Raw genomic sequence first — 18,219 nt, 5'->3', positions numbered from 1 at the left:
AAACAAAAAAAGTTATCAGCAACCGTAATAAAATATAAGCCCTCGCCTGTTCATCTCGGTACGTGTATACCTAGAGAAACACGTAAACTGTTGCCCAAGCAAACATGAAATCATTTTTTTCAGTGGTTATGAAAACACACATTAAAGTTACCATTATTTCTGTTTATGGGAGCATGTACATTATTCCACCTTTTTAAAAGTAGACATCTATGTTATACAGATGACTGTAATTGACAAAACAGTTGTGATTGCATATATGCATATATGCAGAATTCAGGATTCGAAGCAAAAATTTCGCGGAGCATGCATATTCCGGCTAGGTTACGCAAGGCTGACTCCAGCGCAAGTTTTGCTTCCGTGGCCACTAGAATGAGGGCTCGGAATTTGGCGAAGATGAATTCGAAGCCTCACTCTAGCATACGCAGCAGTCAACATTTTTCTTATTCGCTTTTTGTGAGCCATGCAAGTCTTCAGAGAGGGCTTGAGTATCTCTTCAAAATATGCGATCAAAGAACGAAGTGGCGACCTCATGTTGAAAAATGTACCAGTGCATCATGAATTCACGGCGGTGAAATACTTTTCATAGCTTTTCAATGTTTTCATCACAACCCTGCTGGGATATATAAGGTTTTGTCCATCCCTGACGTATTCCTTGAGTGCAGTGAAGGAAGCGTACTCATTGTCAGGGTTGCCAAGGAGAGCAGCCTTGCACTGCGCACAGGTTATGAATTTTAGAATTCCTTTCAAAATGAAACGGCCAAGGTAAGACAAGATACGGCACTCGGGTGACGTGAGCTCATCAATAGACAGGATTTCCGAATCATTGATTTCATCGACTGCGTTTTCCGTACCTTCCTTCTGGGCGTGTGCAAGCAGATCGACAAGGTATTCACATTCGTCAAGTTCGTAACATGTCGACCTGGGAGTATGAAAAAAGTGGCTGACGCTGATGAGTCGAAGTGCACACTTCAGGCAGTGGGCACTGGCTTGATGAGCCGCACCACAGAAAAAAGGTTTTCTAGGCGACAGCCTGCTCGTCGGAAGAAATTCATACCCTTCACTGCCAAGAAGCGCTCGAAGGCGAAGGAAAGCCGTTGTTGCAATTAGATCCTCTGCTTGCGATGGCTTCCACATTGATCTAGCGCCCATTTTGAGTTCTCTGATCGTGTCTGTTGCCATACGCAGTGTGTAAGGAAAGCCGGCAAGGAAACTTCCAGATAACAGGTCAAGATCATCTACGGTAATCTGGAAAAACCTAGATGCAGCCTTTCATGGCTGCGAACAATCGAGATTAGTCTGGTCGCTTCTCGCGCCACGAACAAAAGTGATAACGACCCTTTCCTGCTGCCTTGAGCGTGAACGAACAAACACTGCAATGATACGTGGCAATATTCAGTCATGCTTCTGCGGCTTAGCGCCATGGTAGGATGACGCGATGACATAAGGGCGTACCACCTAGAAACGAGTTCCGTAAACCACGCTGTTGTTTTGACCTCTGGTTCAATCGCTCCTTCTTTTATTAGGAACCGAGTAGCTGGCGGGGCTCCGCGGAAGATCTGGACAGCGACTCCAAATTTAATCTTGGTGAAGTGTCCACCACTAATGTGGATTTCTGATAAATTTGGTGCTACCTTAAGCTCATTGGCAGCATGATAATCCAAGGCGGCCTGTACGTACATGCTCTAGTTTCACCTTCGAGGAAGTCGATCCGCTCTTGCTTACTGTATCATCACTGAGTATGAAGTCTTTAGAGCTTAGAAGCTGTACTTTCAGGTTCTTAAGGACATGTGCTGGGTCAGAGATGAAAAAAGTTCCTTCCCGTCTAAGGTTGGGTGGGGCATTATTGAGCACGAAGTTGTCGAATGGCGGTTACTCGAAAAGTTGAATTCTGTCCACATAGCGCGGTTTGCTGCACCCATGTCACAGGTGACTACGCGTACTCTCAGAGAATTCTGGCTGCATACCTGAACTATTTCCAGGACATATGTCTTGAGTACAGAGCTGTCCACGTGCCTATTCGTAAATTCATAGGCTATCACTTGCTTCCATCTTTGGTTTACCCCACCTAGCATAAACACCAAAGCATGGTTGCCTCTTAGGCTTCGAGGGCAAGGTCGTTTCTCCCATAAGCACGTCTTTCCAAGATAGAGTTCAAATCCGGGTGCTATCTACAATTCATCTCGAAATAGAAGGCAGTCTTTTTCCATGTCCTCTATTCCTTCTGCTTTCAACCTCATTACGTCGATCACTTCATGCAGGATACCTGGCAGAAACTTCAGACTCTGAATTCTTCTTGCTAACGTTCTGCTTGATGGGAGAGGGTAGCCAATCTTTCTGAGTGTTTCATACCCAGTGGTTCTACAAGCACATTTAATTTTTAGGCCTTGTTTTACTCTTTGCGCTGACCATGAATTGCCACGTCTGTTGTTTCGAGAAAGGGCACGAATTTGGACTTCATTTAAAAACTTCGTATTTCCTGAGAAATTAGCTGCCTCTTTCTGCAGCTTGCTATTCCGCTTCTGTAGTTTTTTTTACAGCGTTCTTAGATTATTTATGGCGTTGTTTCAGCTTATTATTGGCGGCTGTGATATCTACTATCTTCTTCTTAAGCTTTGCTGCTTCAGAATCAAGGGGTTGGGTCGCACGAACCACTCCAGTTTCTTGAGGCCGTACATCCGTGATGGTCGAAGTAAGTTGCCCAGTAGCATGACTCTTCTGTACCCACCAATGTGTCATTTATCAATCCGTCTGACGGTGAACCTGCTGGATGATATTCTTGCGTGTTTAAGGGAAGGACGTTTCTCACTTCTGGTGAACAACCTTGTGCGGCAGCGTCATCACTGAATAATGCAGGCACGTGCACACTTCGGTCCCTTGGTGGCCTTCGCTCTTTAGGAAATTCTGGAAGCAGGTAAATAAGGGAAAATAGCACATTACGTATTTAAAATAGTGTCGCTTTTGCAAAACTCCGAAAGTAAGCTTTTCTGCATTTCAAAGGACTCCTCACTATGGCGGCGCATCGTAAACGTCAGGCGCAGCTGTTTTCCGCCCTCCTCCAACAAAAAGAGTGGCTAGGCAAAGCTAGTGGTAATCCCTTTATCCCGACAGCGTGTCGTGTAAAGGAAATGAATGCGGCATGTTTCACGCTGTATATGTCTGCAGCATTGCATCTTTTTCTAACTCCAAAGCTGGTTTGGTGGCTATGGTGAAGGAATGTTGCTGTGCCAAGAAGCTGACCTCCAAAGTTTTGAAAAAAGTCCATAGAAGACGCGCCAGAAAATTTAAAGCATGCGCACCAACCACTTCATCACGTAACATTTTCAAATGTAGACAACGAGGCGACAAGCAACATGGCAACAAACGCCAAGGTAGGGGGGTATCTGACCTTTGAATGGGAACACCGTTGGGACAGCATTGGGCTTCTTCCATCCGTCCGCGCGGTTTTGTTCGAAGCTCTTGTCTTCGAAATGAGCTTGCAGATGAATTGGTTATTAGAATTAGCCCCACATTTCCTGCTCGAGAATGAAAACAATGAGCACAACACGCAAGAAAACTAAGTATTACAAATATATCAGTCGAATTACCCGAATGAGCACCTCAATCTACACATAACAACATATTCTGTTAATCTCATTTACTGACCTAATGCGGCGTCGTTGGACGAAGCATCGGGCTGACAGACAGCGCAAGCTACCCAACACAGCATACGTGTGAAAAACTAAAAAAATTGTAAGTAAATTAATCCGTATTGGTTCCTAGACGACGCAGATGCACAGTAATTGCCACAGCTTATGTGCCCTCACTTGTTCTCGTGCTCTGTGCCTTGATTCATGCCGGCCGCGGTTCGCTGGCAAGCGCCTCGTAAAGGCAATTATTTTCTAACGAACAGAAGCGGCAAAAACACGTTTGGTACGCATTCACGAGCGAAAACACTGTGCCATGCAATATCGGATGCAAACAGGCAAGCGGCAGGCAATGGCCCGTTCGGCACTGAAGCATGCTTTTTTTTTTTTTTACACTGAGCAAGACGAATAGTGCGGAAATGAAATGTGACGAATACAAATGTTGTACCACACTTAGCTGACTAAACGCAAAAGCGGCAAATCTTGACAAAAACAGCCCTGAACCAACATGCGGGACTTAAACTATACAGACGCATGAAGGGTTCGTCAGTTGCCACTTCTCACGCTTGATCCGGATCAGCCCCAGAAGCCTCCTTTTCAGGTCTCTCGGAAGATGGAATATCCTCTAACCATTTCTCGCATGGTTGCAGTACTGAGGAACAGAACATCCAGGCACTGAATGGCGATGAAAGACGCGCGAACGCAGGCACGAAGCAGTGACGCCCGTACGACAGCAGAACGGCGAGGTCATGGATGAAGGAAAAAAAAAAGTTTCCTTCCTCCATGGGCGAGGTCGACGCGGGCAACACAATGGCGGAGGAAGTGCGCGAAAACAGGTTTAGGCGGCGCCGAGTGGTTCAAAGGGTGACTCACCCTAAGCGGGGGCACGCGCATCGAGGTACCCTGAGATACCACATTTTAGTTAGGCGCCTAACGAACCAGAAAAGCTGCGCTCAGTATGGTTGCCACCTCATGTCCGCTGCCGAAAATCGCAGCTATAGGTTAAGATGCCACCAAACCGGAAAATCTAACAATTTAGGCAGTGTCCTTGGGCGCTAATGCGTCGCCATGTCCTATGCTATGACTCCAAAAAATAAAACCGCTTGCATTGTTTGCATAACAAGACCCTCTTGAAACACAGGAAAGGAAGCAACCGATTAGGGCAGGCGCGAGGTTTCGTTCTCATCAGTGTTCGTAATAACGTGACGAAAATTCACGGACCCCAACGGCTGTGCATTTTCACCTGCTCATTGCCTGTACACTCTAAACACAGTAACCTATAAAGTAACTTTTGGACGTGAGTAACTTTTGTCACAAAGGTTACAATTGATGCTTTTTTATGTTTTCATTACGTTTTCTTTATTTTTGTGGAGCCCAAAGGTTACAACGGCCAGAAGTCAACCGTTTCAAAGGTTACGGTGAAAAAATTGCCAAGTAACCTTTGCGCAGTAACTTTTGGTCAGCACGGTAACCTATATGCGTCGTCAAGCCAGGAGATATGTACATATAGAGGACGTATGCTGCTTTACGTGCGGGAATGCGATTTTCGGATGCAATGGGGCTGCGGTTTCGACCGCGAAGGAGATGCTTTAATATGCCGGAGACATCAACGTAAGCTATCGGATGAGACCGATACTGCTGTTTTGGGTCGCAGCCACATTGAATCGCACGTTATCAGATATCTGTCTTCACATTTACCAAAGTAGGCTGCGAATGCAATGCAAATGCAGTATTTTGCGGCTGAATATATATAAGAACACATCTTGAATGTTCGATTCCTATCCATGAGCTTTGCAAAGAAACCCAACTTGCTACTTCTCTAAGCATGGTCTGTACCGATCTTATTGCGCGAATAAACGTTAATAAACAAATATTTCAAATTGCATGTAAATTCTCGATGACTCAGATAGAGCCTATTTCTCATCATCCTCGAACCGATACGCGACAACAACGGTCGCAATTAAGAGTAAAAAAGTAGACATATGGAAGGGCAGCACCTGGGAAGGCGACAGCGGACGTAACCGCATTTGCAGGCCGCCGAGTGCGCGATTCGACTTCCCTTCATGTGGCTCTCTGCATACGCCTCCAATGTATCATTTCAGGTGGCAAATATGTATCACAAATCAAAACATAATGCGCCCACGGTACGAACGGCGGCGCCTATAAGAAACGAGTAATTTGCAAAGAACTACTCAAAATATGGCATGACGGCCGCTCCAGTATGCGTGAGACGCGCATGCGCAGACGGCCGGCGCTTCACCCAATGAAAAGCGGCGCTTCTGTTTCAAAACGCTCGGCACCGTTGCACGCCGGCAAGTCTGGACGGCGGGAAGGCTCGGACGTTGTAGCGTTGCGGAGGCTGCTTTGTGCTTGGAACAGAGAGTTGGAACCGTTCGTGAACCACACCGTCTTTTGGTGGCGTTTCTGCAGTGGTTTGTTTGGGGTAATGTCGTAAGCAGCAGGAACCTGTGGGGTACGCTGCGCGGCAGCTGCAACGAACCTCAATGTGACTTTAGACGCTACGTCGTTGTGTGCTCGGCGGACAGTTCCGCGCCCAGCGCTATTCGTTTCGACTACTGCAATCACGTTCCAGGGGTTCATGGATGAATAACGGACTTGGGTGAGTGTCCTTTTTTTTACCATATGCACAGTAACGACCTGCGAAGTCATTTATTTCATGCTTGTCAAAGTGCGTACTTTCTTTGTTTGCCAAAGCAGCTTCATTTCTAAGCCTCGTTGAGTGCACTTTGAAGCAATATCTGGTTCAGTAGTTTGAGGGCCTCATTCACCTATTGCGCGGGGTTTCGTGCCAATAAGTTTGGTTATCCAGAATATTGGTTTTAGACTATTGTTGTCGTACGTCATTTGGGGTCATCAGGTGCGATAATGCGGGGGAAATCCAGCGCTAATTCTTGATCGTTTGCATGCGTGTGCGCGCGTTTTTTTTTTGTATACGTACAAGAGAGCACGCTTAAAACGCACGCCGGTACTTTTTTAATTAAGGATGCGATTTGGGCGAGTTGGTATCGCAAGCTATCTTATGACGCAATTCCACATCAGCGCTATACTCTCGCCCAGGCGGCGGCAGTCGTCTCCTCGACTCAAGTGGCGATCACGTGAATCTGGCTCGGTGCGCCGGTCGGTCCCAGTGCCTACCGCATTGCCTGCCAATCCTCTTTCCTCTCTTCCCGGCGCCGTCTGGATGACGTTTGTGTTTGTGATGGTTGTTTTTCGCGAGTGCGCCGCGTCGACTCATCAGCGTTGGCGACGGGAAGCGCAGCGCAGGGTGTGTGGTGCGCGAGCGATCTAAGGTGACGTGCGTAAGACAGTGTGAGCCCTATTGAAGTGCGCTAACAAGAATTAAGTTGTAACTGCAATATATCCGTTTTTTATTCTCACAAATTTGTGTTAGCGACGAGTGTTCTTACTCGCTCCCCCTCCCGTTTTGTTCATCTCTAACAGTATTAATTCATATATTGAAAACAGCGCGGGAAAACGAGACGATGTGTTGTGTCTTTCTTTGCTCGTCTCGTTTTCCCGCGCTGCTTTCACTATGAAGCGGTACTTTTGTTTTGAATGTGAATTTTCGAACTTTTCACGTCGTTTCATTGATTATCAATTGATCGGTGCGCCATACGATTTTGGCAGTACAATTGGGCTCATTAAAAAAATTGGGTGTGGTTTGACCAATGGCCATCCTGAGTGAATTGCGGAAGCAACAGCGCAGCAATCGCAGCAGCGGCGCTGCGATGCGGTAGGCACTACGGTGTTCTTGTATACCATGTTTCACTCTGGTGAGAATATCAGCCATGCTTTAAGTATGAATGGTTGCTCACTGGCTCTAATTTAACATTCCACAGATCCCACTGCCGGAAGAGTTGCAAGTGACTCCACCTCATGTAAATACCTGCGCTGAGTGTTTACGCTGGAAGTATCAAGAAGTGATCTCGATCAGCAACGGCAACCTAAAGCGTGCCCTCATCTTCTGCCTGGTGACATATTACATAAAATACCTCGACTATCCACCGGCCTTTTCCGCCATACTCATCCTGCTGCGGAATATTGCCCTGCCAGACACTTTATGGTGCCACGTGGACTGACGAACCGACTTAAGAGCTTGTTCATGCTCTTGAAAAAGAATAATTTGTTCTAATTTCTTGGAAAGAAATGTGTTTCAATTGTTCACTTTCTAATATGTTGAAGTATGTTTTCTACAGCTAAATTGAGCAAGTTTTTTTTTTAACCGCATTGCACAAGTTGATGTAGCGTGGCTTTTTGGGCTTGTTGGTACATAGTTCCAAGACACTGTAGCGCAGCAAGAGACGAGGACACAAGAGATGAGAGACGAACACCACGAGCGCTAACTTCGAATAAATTTTATTCTCATGAAGCATCACATTTATACGCCAGATAACAGTAATCGCACGTGCGAACAGTATCAATTCCTTAGAAAAACGAGCTCTTTATCTGAGAGGAGACTGGAATGTGTGCTTACACACGAGGATCCTGACCTATTTATTTTTTCGGCTGCAATGATTTCGCGCGCTACCCTTTCTCTGCTTTTCCTATTACCAGACTTTTATCAAAGAAAGGCTTACAGGTTTTCGACTTGCATGCGAGACTGTGGTCAACCAGCGATCCGCCTTGCCCGTTTCTGACGTTGCGTGCGTCTGAACGAGCGCCTAATGGAACACGCTCGCAACGTCAGAAACGGGCAAGGCGGATCGCTGGTTGACCACATTCTCGCATGCAAGTCGAAAACCTGTAAGCCTTTCTTTGATAAAAGTCTGGTAATAGGAAAAAGCAGAGAAAGGGTAACGCGCGAAATCATTGAAGCCGAAAACACAAATAGGTCATAATGCTCGTGTGTAAGCACACCTTCCATTCTCCTCTCAGATAAAGAGCTCGTTTTTCTAAGAAATTGATACTGTTCGCACGTGTGATTACTGTTTTCTGGCGTATAAATGCGATGATTGAGGAGAATAAAATTTGTTGGAAGTTAGCGCTCGTGGTGTTCGTCTCTCGTCTCTTGTGTCCTCGTCTTTTGCTGCGCTTGTATTGGAAGTTGATGTATACGTATGCGAGTGTTGTCAGGCTTATAGCACTGTTAATGTTACAAGTTATTGGTCATGTCCTTCTGCATCTTTGTTAATGAAATGACTGGAGGAGTCACAAAGGGCTTTTGTGCATATGATCTAGGCAAGTTGTGCTGAATTTGCTGATGTTATGTAGTACCTCTGAAAGCTGATAGGTATATGTATATCTCTGGTTGCTGTTTAGCCAAGATGTTTAAATCGATTGATTGTTGTTTGCGTTTGTATGTGGCCGAAAGTTTTAAAAGAACTTATTTTATCTGCACTGCTTGGACCATCTTTCTTGATCTCATATTGTATAGTCATTTTAATCTTTCTTTAAAAAGTGTGGTAAAATGTGTGATCAAAATATTGCCTTCTCTGATATTTTTGCCATTCATATTTTGTGTCTGATATGTCCCTTACACAATGTCAAGTTGACTTGGCACTTGGTCGTGAATAATAGAGCTTTTATTTTGTTCTTTTTGGTACTACAATTATAGTGCTATTTTCTTATTTACATTGCAATAAGAGTGATATGCTGTAGCCAAGCTCTATTCGAAGCGAGACTTCATCTGAGCATGCTTTATTGAGTTGCTTGTTCAACGTGGTTCTGTTTCGCATGCCAACAGTAATACTGTAATATGGGCCCATATTTTAGTGCCTTGCATGCCCATTTATTGTGATTTTTTTTGCAAAATGTTTGCAAAAATAGTGCCTTGAACATACCTGCATCTGTTACATTCCTTCGTTTTTCTTCAATGTAGACAATATTTGGGAAGTTTTGTTGTTTTGTATTCTTTCTAGTCCTGAAGATGTTGCAGTGAATTAAAATTTTGCCTATCATATGCCGATGTTTGTCATTTTTCTCCTTTCTAAACCATTCTCTTGTTTGGCCAATTTTTGTTCCATTTAAATTGAAATCCAGCAGAGCTCTGTATTTCATCACCTTCAGCAAGTTGCAGCGACATTTTTGCCATTTTTAGGCCAGTCATTGTGGCTTACAAAGGTTACACATTTTGGAGCACGTAACCTATAGCTAGCTCAATGATGTATACCTTTGTAAAGGTTACAGCGCTAAAAAAGTCGCGTAACCTATGCGTAAAAAGAAGTAACCTTTACCATTTGTAACTTTTACAAAGGTTATAAGTGGAAAGGTTACATTGTGTAACCTTTAAATTATAGGTATACTTCAATGTGAAAATGTGCACCTTTACAAAGGTTACCCAAAGGTTACCGTGTTTAGAGTGTACAGCTTTTCCATATTCATGTGGCGTGAATGCAAGGCGAAAATTTGGTTTCCAGGAAAACCAACCACACTTCCAGTTGTATGTGCATATTAACGTAAACAGCCACGACTGTACTACCACACTCTTTTTTCAGCCGCATGCAACTACAAATTTCTCAGATATTTACTTAATGACCGCTGTGTGAGTTGGCTCCTCCGGGTGAAGCCTTTCGTTTCGGCGTACCCGGGGTTCCCAGCAAGTCTTCGCACATTGAAGAGGGAACGGCGTTAAGTGCATGTGCGTCTGCGGCATACAAGGAGAATTCAGTACTGCTCACCTCTATACACGATGATGATAATCTGGAATTTTGTATTCCTGCAAGTTCGCATGAAGATGCAGCGAAAGAACGAGGGGCCGTTGGTGCCGAGAAAACTGGTGCGTCACACAAACATCGCCATGTCGGCGCGGCGAAACGGCAGCCGCCAGCACTTGTATGCAGCGTAGACATAGACTGACCAGCCATTGCTCCTGGACGTAATGACGGCTTGAGCAGGGGCGTAGACAGAGGGGTGCTTATAGGGCTTCAGCCCCCACCCCCTAAATTTTTTAGAACTCTCACGCACCGCTGACCAAAAGAACCACCGGCGCCGGAAGTCATTCTGGATTTCGTCACCTACAATGTCTTTTTTAGAGCGCAGCTCTTTGGCGTCCGTTCCTGGGTTTCGCGTCGTCGTCGGCCTCGTAACCAGCTCCGCCCCCCTTTCATCCCCCCAGCGCTAGCAGCGACCGACTGATACCGCTGGATGCCGCTGACGCCGCTAGAGAGTCAAGATAACGTGACTGCATAGAACACCGTCGCCGCCATGCAGAAAGAGGAGGAAAGGGTCCCCCCCTGTTCTTGTGTGGCGGATAGGGTGCTCTTCAGTTGCCGACGCGCCGGTTATTTCACGTAGGCCCCGGCACGTCGACGAATACGTGATCACCTTCCCACGGCTAGACCTGGTTCTTAGCGCTGTGGAAGCGAGGGTATCATATTGTTTGTGTCGGCATCGGCGGCGTTGTCCCTGAAACCAACTCCGCAGCTGGGGTTGACTCACTATCGAAAAGGTGAAACAGCTTATTTGCTGCGCTCAAATTTCGCATTAGGAAGTAACGTAATCGTCGGTAATTTTTTTCAGACTAGAAAAGACATTTTGGCGCGAACATTGCTAATTCGGGTAAGATTTCGTGGCAACGCCCATGCACCTCGAGTGACGTAACACAAGCATCAGTTAGCATCATGGTAAAAATTACCATGCGAATACGAAAATTTTGAGAACATCAATAACCGATCAAGGCTGACTTTGCTTATTGAAAGCCCTGCCTACGCGGCGTTTCCCAACATGCACGTTCGGTTATTGCTTATTTCAGCTTGCGGCATCATTCGTAGCTTTCGTTTGTCCTTCTATTTCGTTTTTAGCTAACTGCTTTTACTTTTTCTTTGAACCAAAGGAACACCCTACTGTAATTATGGGTGCAGAATAATTGTCGCCGCGGAGGCACTTAAAAAATACGTACTTTCGTATTGATTTCTGCATTGTTCCTCTATTATTGTAACCATATGGTGCTTTCGCGAGCGCAGCATGGCCCAAGTACATATTGCGACTTCAGCTATTATAGTTTTGTTCTTCGTCTGTCTTTTCGTGTGTAAAGTTTACTATCTGTGATTGCCCAAGGTGTTTATTCGCCTTGTTTGATGCATTATATAGAGTGACTTTTGCTTAGAAACGTAGATTTAATGGAGACATACATGTATTTAAATATCTTGTTGCGAGGTTTTTTTGTATACATACAGTGACTTTGTTTCCACTGACACTTTTTATACTTTATCAAGTTGTACCTTCGCATTTCCAATACTCCATTCCTCGCACTTCTAATGGATATTTTGCAGAACTCTTCGTTAATGCATATGCTCTTTGTTGCGACTAAAATATCGGTGCAATTACTCGTGGCCGTTGCATATGTACAAAAATTTAAAGGTTCTTGAACGACAAAGATTCATTAAAATATTTGTCCGCTATACTTGCTAATTTCATGGCCTTTACGTTTTTCATATCAGCAGCATGCACAGCCTTGCTGGTTTCGGACTGATATAGTTATAGACTTCGTGCGATATTTTTTTTACTTATTAAATACGCAAAAACATGGAAGCATCGGTATCAGTTAAATCTGCTATGGTTTTTAAGACGTACGAATGCATTCTTTGATTTAAAAATAACATATTTCACTTGTCTGACAGTGCGTAGCGTTAACTAATACACAATGGCAATGCAGTTATTATTCTTGCGTTTGATCCCTCCACAAATTCTATGAGGAGGCCGCGATGGAACCGATGATGTCCAGTCTCTCATGTCACGACAAGCGCACGCAAATTAGCGGGCGACAAGCTGGCGGCTGCGGGGAGGTCGATGCGTCACACACCGCCATGTTGGCTCGCCTGAGTTAGGCTGGCTAAGCGTCTCGGGACTGCCGTCGTAGGCGTTGCAACACCAAGCGTTCTCCGAACACACTGGAGGCTTCACAGGCACAGTCCGTGCAGCACATTGCTGCGCAAGGCGGCGGTGATCGGGTGTCTTGAATTATGACAGACCTGCTTGAAGCAGCAAAAGCAGAGGCGAGAAGCGAGCGGGCAGCGACGAGGGAGCCGACGTCGTCACCTGCAAGTGCAGGGAACCGCCAGGTGCCACTAGGCGGCGGGAAGACACTAAGCAGTGCATAAAGGGCCCGAAGGAGTATTGAAGCCGATCATACTCGTGTTTGGAAAAGTAGTAAAATCATGTGAATGCTTTATTTTAGTCCTTGATTTCGTGACGGCAGTACAAAAGGGGGATTTCACCATTTTTACTACTTGCAGCCGGTTGCCGGAGTCGGAGCGAACAGTAGCCATTTATACTCTTATTTGGGCTTACTCTGTTTACAGTGTACAGAAGCTTCATTAGTGCCGTCGTTCGTTGCAACAGCTTCTTTTGCAGACACCTTTAGCATGCCGTGTACCATGTCACCTTTACCGTTACCGGAGCACCGGGATCCTGCCCACTGCCAGTGAGCACGCGCTGATTGGTCCCGATGCGGCAGGCGCGCGTGCAGATGCCGGGTACGTGGCGCCATCTGGCGCCGTCAAGGCGATCTGCGCATGCGCACTGGCGGTGGGAGGTATCTCGGTACTCCGGTAACGCTAACGTTAACATGGTACTCGGGTTGCTAAACGTGTCTAATGTCCACTGGCCACCGCCTGTTGCAACGCGCCGATGAAAGCCCAGCAAATTCTCGACCTTCGTGCAGGCACTCTCCACCTCTGAGTTCAAAAACACTTCCACTTGAAAAGTTACAACGCAACTTGGCTCAATGCGGATTACACATACCATCGGTGTTAATGGTGGTGTTGGTTCGGGGCGTGGGAGCCCCGCATGCGAGGAACCTCTCAAGGCGGTTGCTGGGTAGAGACTGGGGGTTTATTTCTTTAGAGGGAGAGAGAGAGAGAGAGAGTATGCAAGAATGCACTTTCGCTGCTGTGGAATGCAGACGGTCACGGTTTGAGGGAATGGGGAATGCGTCAGTCGACGGGGCCGTGGGGACCAGATGCCGTCGGGGGAGACGCCTGCTAGCTTTTGTGGGTGCTAGCTTTTGTTGGAGCGGCCGGCCCGCGCTTGTTTCTGGGAAGCGGGCGGCGAGTATGCGCGGAGGAGGCAAGGGTTGCCGGAGCGGCCTGGCGTCGCTTGGTCGACGAACACGACAATCGGCAACGGCCCCGGCCTTCATCATACCACGAAGGGAAAGCAACTAGAAATCGACCAGAACCTTTCTAACGGAGACGGTAGCTTGAGGTTTTTCTGAAAGGAATACGCTTTGGGCTAGCGATGAGATTCAGCGAGCGAGAGACAAAAAAAGAAAAACAAAATGCGCAGGGAGAAACGCCAGAAGAGTGGCAAGTCTTTACGCTAGTTTTTTTTTTCTGTTATTTTTCTTCCGCCACACCGCACCCTTCCCTGGTTTTTCTGGGTGGGTTCCCAATGAACCCATGGGAACCCATACCATGAACATACAATGAACCCCAATGAACCCATACCATGAAAGACACCAAAGAACTTGAGCGAGTACAGAGAAAAGCAGTGAGATTTATATACGGGAAATATGCCAGGAAGGATTCGCCGTCCTCAATAATGTTACAAAATAGAATACAGACACTCGAAATACGCAGAAAAATTAATCGTCTTGTACTACTACATAACACTCTTTCTGGAAAAAATAATATGACGCTACCAGCTTCCGTATGTCGGCCTTCTACGAGGAGAACACGACACAGTCATGAGTATTTGCTTGCACCGATCTTCGCGAAAACAAACGCTTACAAGTACAGTTTTTTCCCTCGAACGGTGAACGATTGGAATTCACTTCCCATTAGTGTATTTCAGTCTAGCGATTTCATGGCTGCATTGCAAAATAATTTTGTGCAAGTTAGCGATGTTGACCTTCTCATTTGTGCTTCTTTTTGTGCATTATGTTCATTTCATGTTGCATTGTATACGCTTTTCTGTGCTTTCTTGTTTGTGATATGCCCCTCCTGCTTGGGCCAAAGTATTGGCCTGCAGTATTACTAAATAAATAAATAACTAAATAAAAAACCGACTTATACCCGGTTTTCCTGGCGGCCTTCTTTCCCCCATCGCTTCTCCTCTTCCCTTGCCCGATAGCGCTTTGCTTGGCGTTGTCAGATGAGACGGGGAATTGGCACCCGGAAGTGCCGCGCCCCAGGGTCACACCTAAACCATAAGCTCATCATCATGCGGCCTACAGCAGCGGCAAGGCCCCCTCCCCCTCCATAAATGGGGGGGGGGGGGGGAGGGCAGTTTCTTGATTCGTGGTGAAGTCCGGAGAAGGACCGCGACGCGCCAGGAAGGCGGTCACGGCCGCGGGGCGGCTGCTCCGCTTTCCTCTTAATCCTGGTCCCAGCTGTACGTGGAGTCGCTCAGGAAGCTGCAGTCGCGTCGGAATAGCAAGTGGCCGTCGCCGTCGGCTTGGAACTAGTTTTAAGTTCAGCTAAGCTGGACGATTTCGTAATTTTTGTTCAGAACAGTACCAGCAGTTATCGTGTGATGAGCGGAAAGTGAGAAAGTGTGTTGGTGAAGCAGCGAAAATTGTAAGGCGCCTACACTCGCACATCCTCCTTTCGATCGCCTCGTCTTCTATCTGGAATGATGTCTACAAGTAACTGGCTCTGAAAAGCAAAAAAAGGCCGTGTGGCTTGCCGGTAAACAATGGAGGTGAGGATAAGGTGCCTTCCGTGGAGTCTTTGGTTTTCGAAGTGCAAAGATGCTTGGAACTGCACTCGATTTCAGTTTCTTTTTAACATCGGCCCTCAGCTCGGAATCCTCCCCTGCGAGAGGAGAAGACACTCCCTGCGCGTCGTGCCGTTTGAGTTTCGCACGGGTGTGCGCGGAGCTGTCCGCAGATGGCGGGGCGGGCTCGCTGCTGGTAAAAGTAACGTCTTTCTGTGAGAGAGAGGGAGAAAACTTTATTGTCGGAAAAGAAGGGTTCCTGGACGCTTAGCAGAAGGGCCAGGTGGCCGTTAGTTGATAGCTGGCGGCGACCTCTTCGGCGCGCTCGATGGCTCCTGCCTGGACGGCGGGGTCCGAGCTGCGCAGCACTTCTTCCCAGGCGTCTGGTGAGGGAGCTTCTATAAGAGCTTCCGGAGGAGGATCCTCCGGGCAGTCCCATAGCATATGATCGAGGGTGGCAGTGCTACCGCAGTGTTTGCAGGTGGGGTCTATGAGATCGGGGTAGATGTGGGCGTAAATGTACGGGTTCGGGTAAGAATGGGTTTGAAGTCTTCCCCAAGCCACCTCTTGGTGTTTGGAGAGTGACTTGTGCGGGGGAGGATAGATTCTTCTAGAGAGTTTGTAGAATTGGGTAATTTCGTGGTACGAAATCACTGCCTCCATCTCGGATCCCCCTGGACGAGAACCCACCGCTCGGCCGACAAAACCTCGAGCATGTTGGTGGGCTGCTTCGTTCCCTGGGTTGCCTGAATGGGCAGGAGTCCATACCAGTTCTATTTCTCGTTGCAGTGTAATATTTGTGAGAATATCCCTAACTGCTAGAAACGTCTTTCTGTGAACTATGCCGCCGCGCCGCGCACACTCGCCGAACCTCCTCTCTCACCTCTCCCATCGGCGCTTTTCTCAACGGTGATTGGCTCCGCGGGCGGTCTCCGGGAAAAGCGCGGGAAAAGTTCGCTCTTTTTGTGGTTTCATTTTTCGTCGGCGCCATTTTCTAGGCAGCCGCCGCTGCTACGACCGAGCTCCCTAGCATTGCGCGCTGGCACTTGGTGTTACTCGCGTTCTTTTAGGGCAGCACTATGCCGAGTTTGTGCGCATTTCAGTGCACAAGCCAGCGTGAAAAATGCTTTGTTCTTTTCGTGAGTCCGAGCGGTAAGAAAGACAGTATTAGAAGAAAAAAGTGGCTGCACAACACCGGCCGCAAGAACTTTACCCCGACAAAGACTGCCCACCTCTGCGAGGCACTGTGCATTTCTTCCAAGAGACTGTGTATACTGAAAATGCATGCAAGCGCATCACAAAGCTGACAATCTCACTTAATTCACTGATTATTTTGCGTCGTTATGCGTTGCATTGTGCTATAATAGCGGCTGCTGATGCATACAATGTGTGTGCATGTGTTAGCAAGTGTGGAAGCAAAAGTGTTGGTATGCGTGCAGCGGTATCCGCGGTGCGGTGAATTTTTCGAACCTCTGGTGATGGTGCACATCGCAGTAATGCGTCAAGTGTCCTGAGCTAGATTTAACCTAGATTTTTTTTATGAATGCAACTTGTCTAACAATATGCGCTTATTTGTTGTTTTGCTGAACCGTTACACTTCCACCATGTGAGATGTATCAATGCCACATTCTCGGAAAACACCTCATATTGCATTCACATAAATCATTCATTTTTTAATCACTACAGTGCTTTCCAGTGTTGCCTGAATGTCCTCAAGTATTGTAAATAATCAATGCATGCCATTTTTGTGTATTCATTTCTACAGTTTGTGATCATTTGCTTTAGTTGAGCATGGTCGCGTGGCCTTTTGTTGAATACATCATCCGCTCAAAAACTATAGGCCTACATCTGAGCTGTTCCATTTCCCTAAGTATGTTTTTGTTTTCTGTGTTTTGTTTTGAGGACTGCACCCAACAGGTGACAGATGTCCACAGCTGGCTTATTCGTGGTTTTTATTTATTTTTTCGGTGTAAAACTACACGACTCATCTGTAATGAACATTGCATCTGAAAAGCTGTCTGTCTGTATCACATTCTGACTGTATTTATACTCAAGACTGATATTAGTCAGGCTATTGTTTTAGGATAGCCTTGACTGTGGGTGACCAAATTGCTAAGACCCTATAACTTCCTCTTGGGTTTTGTCACGGTTGTTGCTATCAGTTTTTTCTTTCCTAGCGTAACACCTCTTTAATCGGATTTAAAAAGGAGTAGAATGTTCGCAGAAAATGCCCAAGTGTGCCAAACTTTGGGGGTGGTCTACCTAAATTTGGAAGCCAACCCTGAGTTTTGTGCTGGACACAGAGCCGCGCCAGCGCAGGAGGCTCTTACTTGAGTCATGGCACATTCAGCAGACACGACATATTCAGAGTCATGGCATATTAGGCGGAACCTCCCCGTAGAAACCCTACCCTCCATTACATCAACTGTCTACGTCCAGTGACCCGGCGGGTGACTAACCGAAGGCTTAAAAAAGACAATTTGCAACTCCCCCGCAGTTACAGCTGGTGAAGGAACCAAGGTTCCGAAACGTCGTGTTTTCCTGTGTCGAAAGTTTAGCTTTTAACATTTGCCACGAATGTGAGGGCAAAGCATAACAGAAGGCAAGTACACTCTAAACACGGTAACCTTTAGGTAACCTTTGTAAAGGTGCACATTTTCGCATTGAAGTATACCTATAATTTAAAGGTTACACAGTGTAACCTTTCCACTTTTAACCTTTGTAAAAGTTACAAATAGTAAAGGTTACTTCTTTTTACGCATAGGTTACGCAACTTTTTTGGCGCTGTAACCTTTACAAAGGTATACTTAATTCAGTTAGCCATAGGTTACGTGCTCCAAAATGTGTAACCTTTGTGCGCCACAATGGCTGGCCTAAAAATGGCAAAAATGTCGTTGCAACTTGCTGAAGGTGATGAAGTACACAGCTCTGCTGGATTTCAATTTAACGGAACAAAAATTGGCCAAAGAAAAGAATATTT

General features: G+C 46.4%; 1 pseudogene; it reads right to left on the bottom strand.

Annotated features, from left to right (window-relative positions):
• Window positions 1-2,396: 2,396 nt before the first annotated feature.
• Window positions 2,397-10,447, bottom strand: LOC149335693 (uncharacterized; annotated as a pseudogene).
• Window positions 10,448-18,219: the final 7,772 nt, after the last annotated feature.

The sequence above is a fragment of the Amblyomma mixtum genome, chromosome 7 (assembly GCF_055824585.1).
Source record: "Amblyomma mixtum isolate Tamu chromosome 7, ASM5582458v1, whole genome shotgun sequence".
Taxonomy (NCBI): domain Eukaryota; kingdom Metazoa; phylum Arthropoda; class Arachnida; order Ixodida; family Ixodidae; genus Amblyomma; species Amblyomma mixtum.
This window is presented reverse-complemented; position numbering and strand designations above follow the sequence as displayed.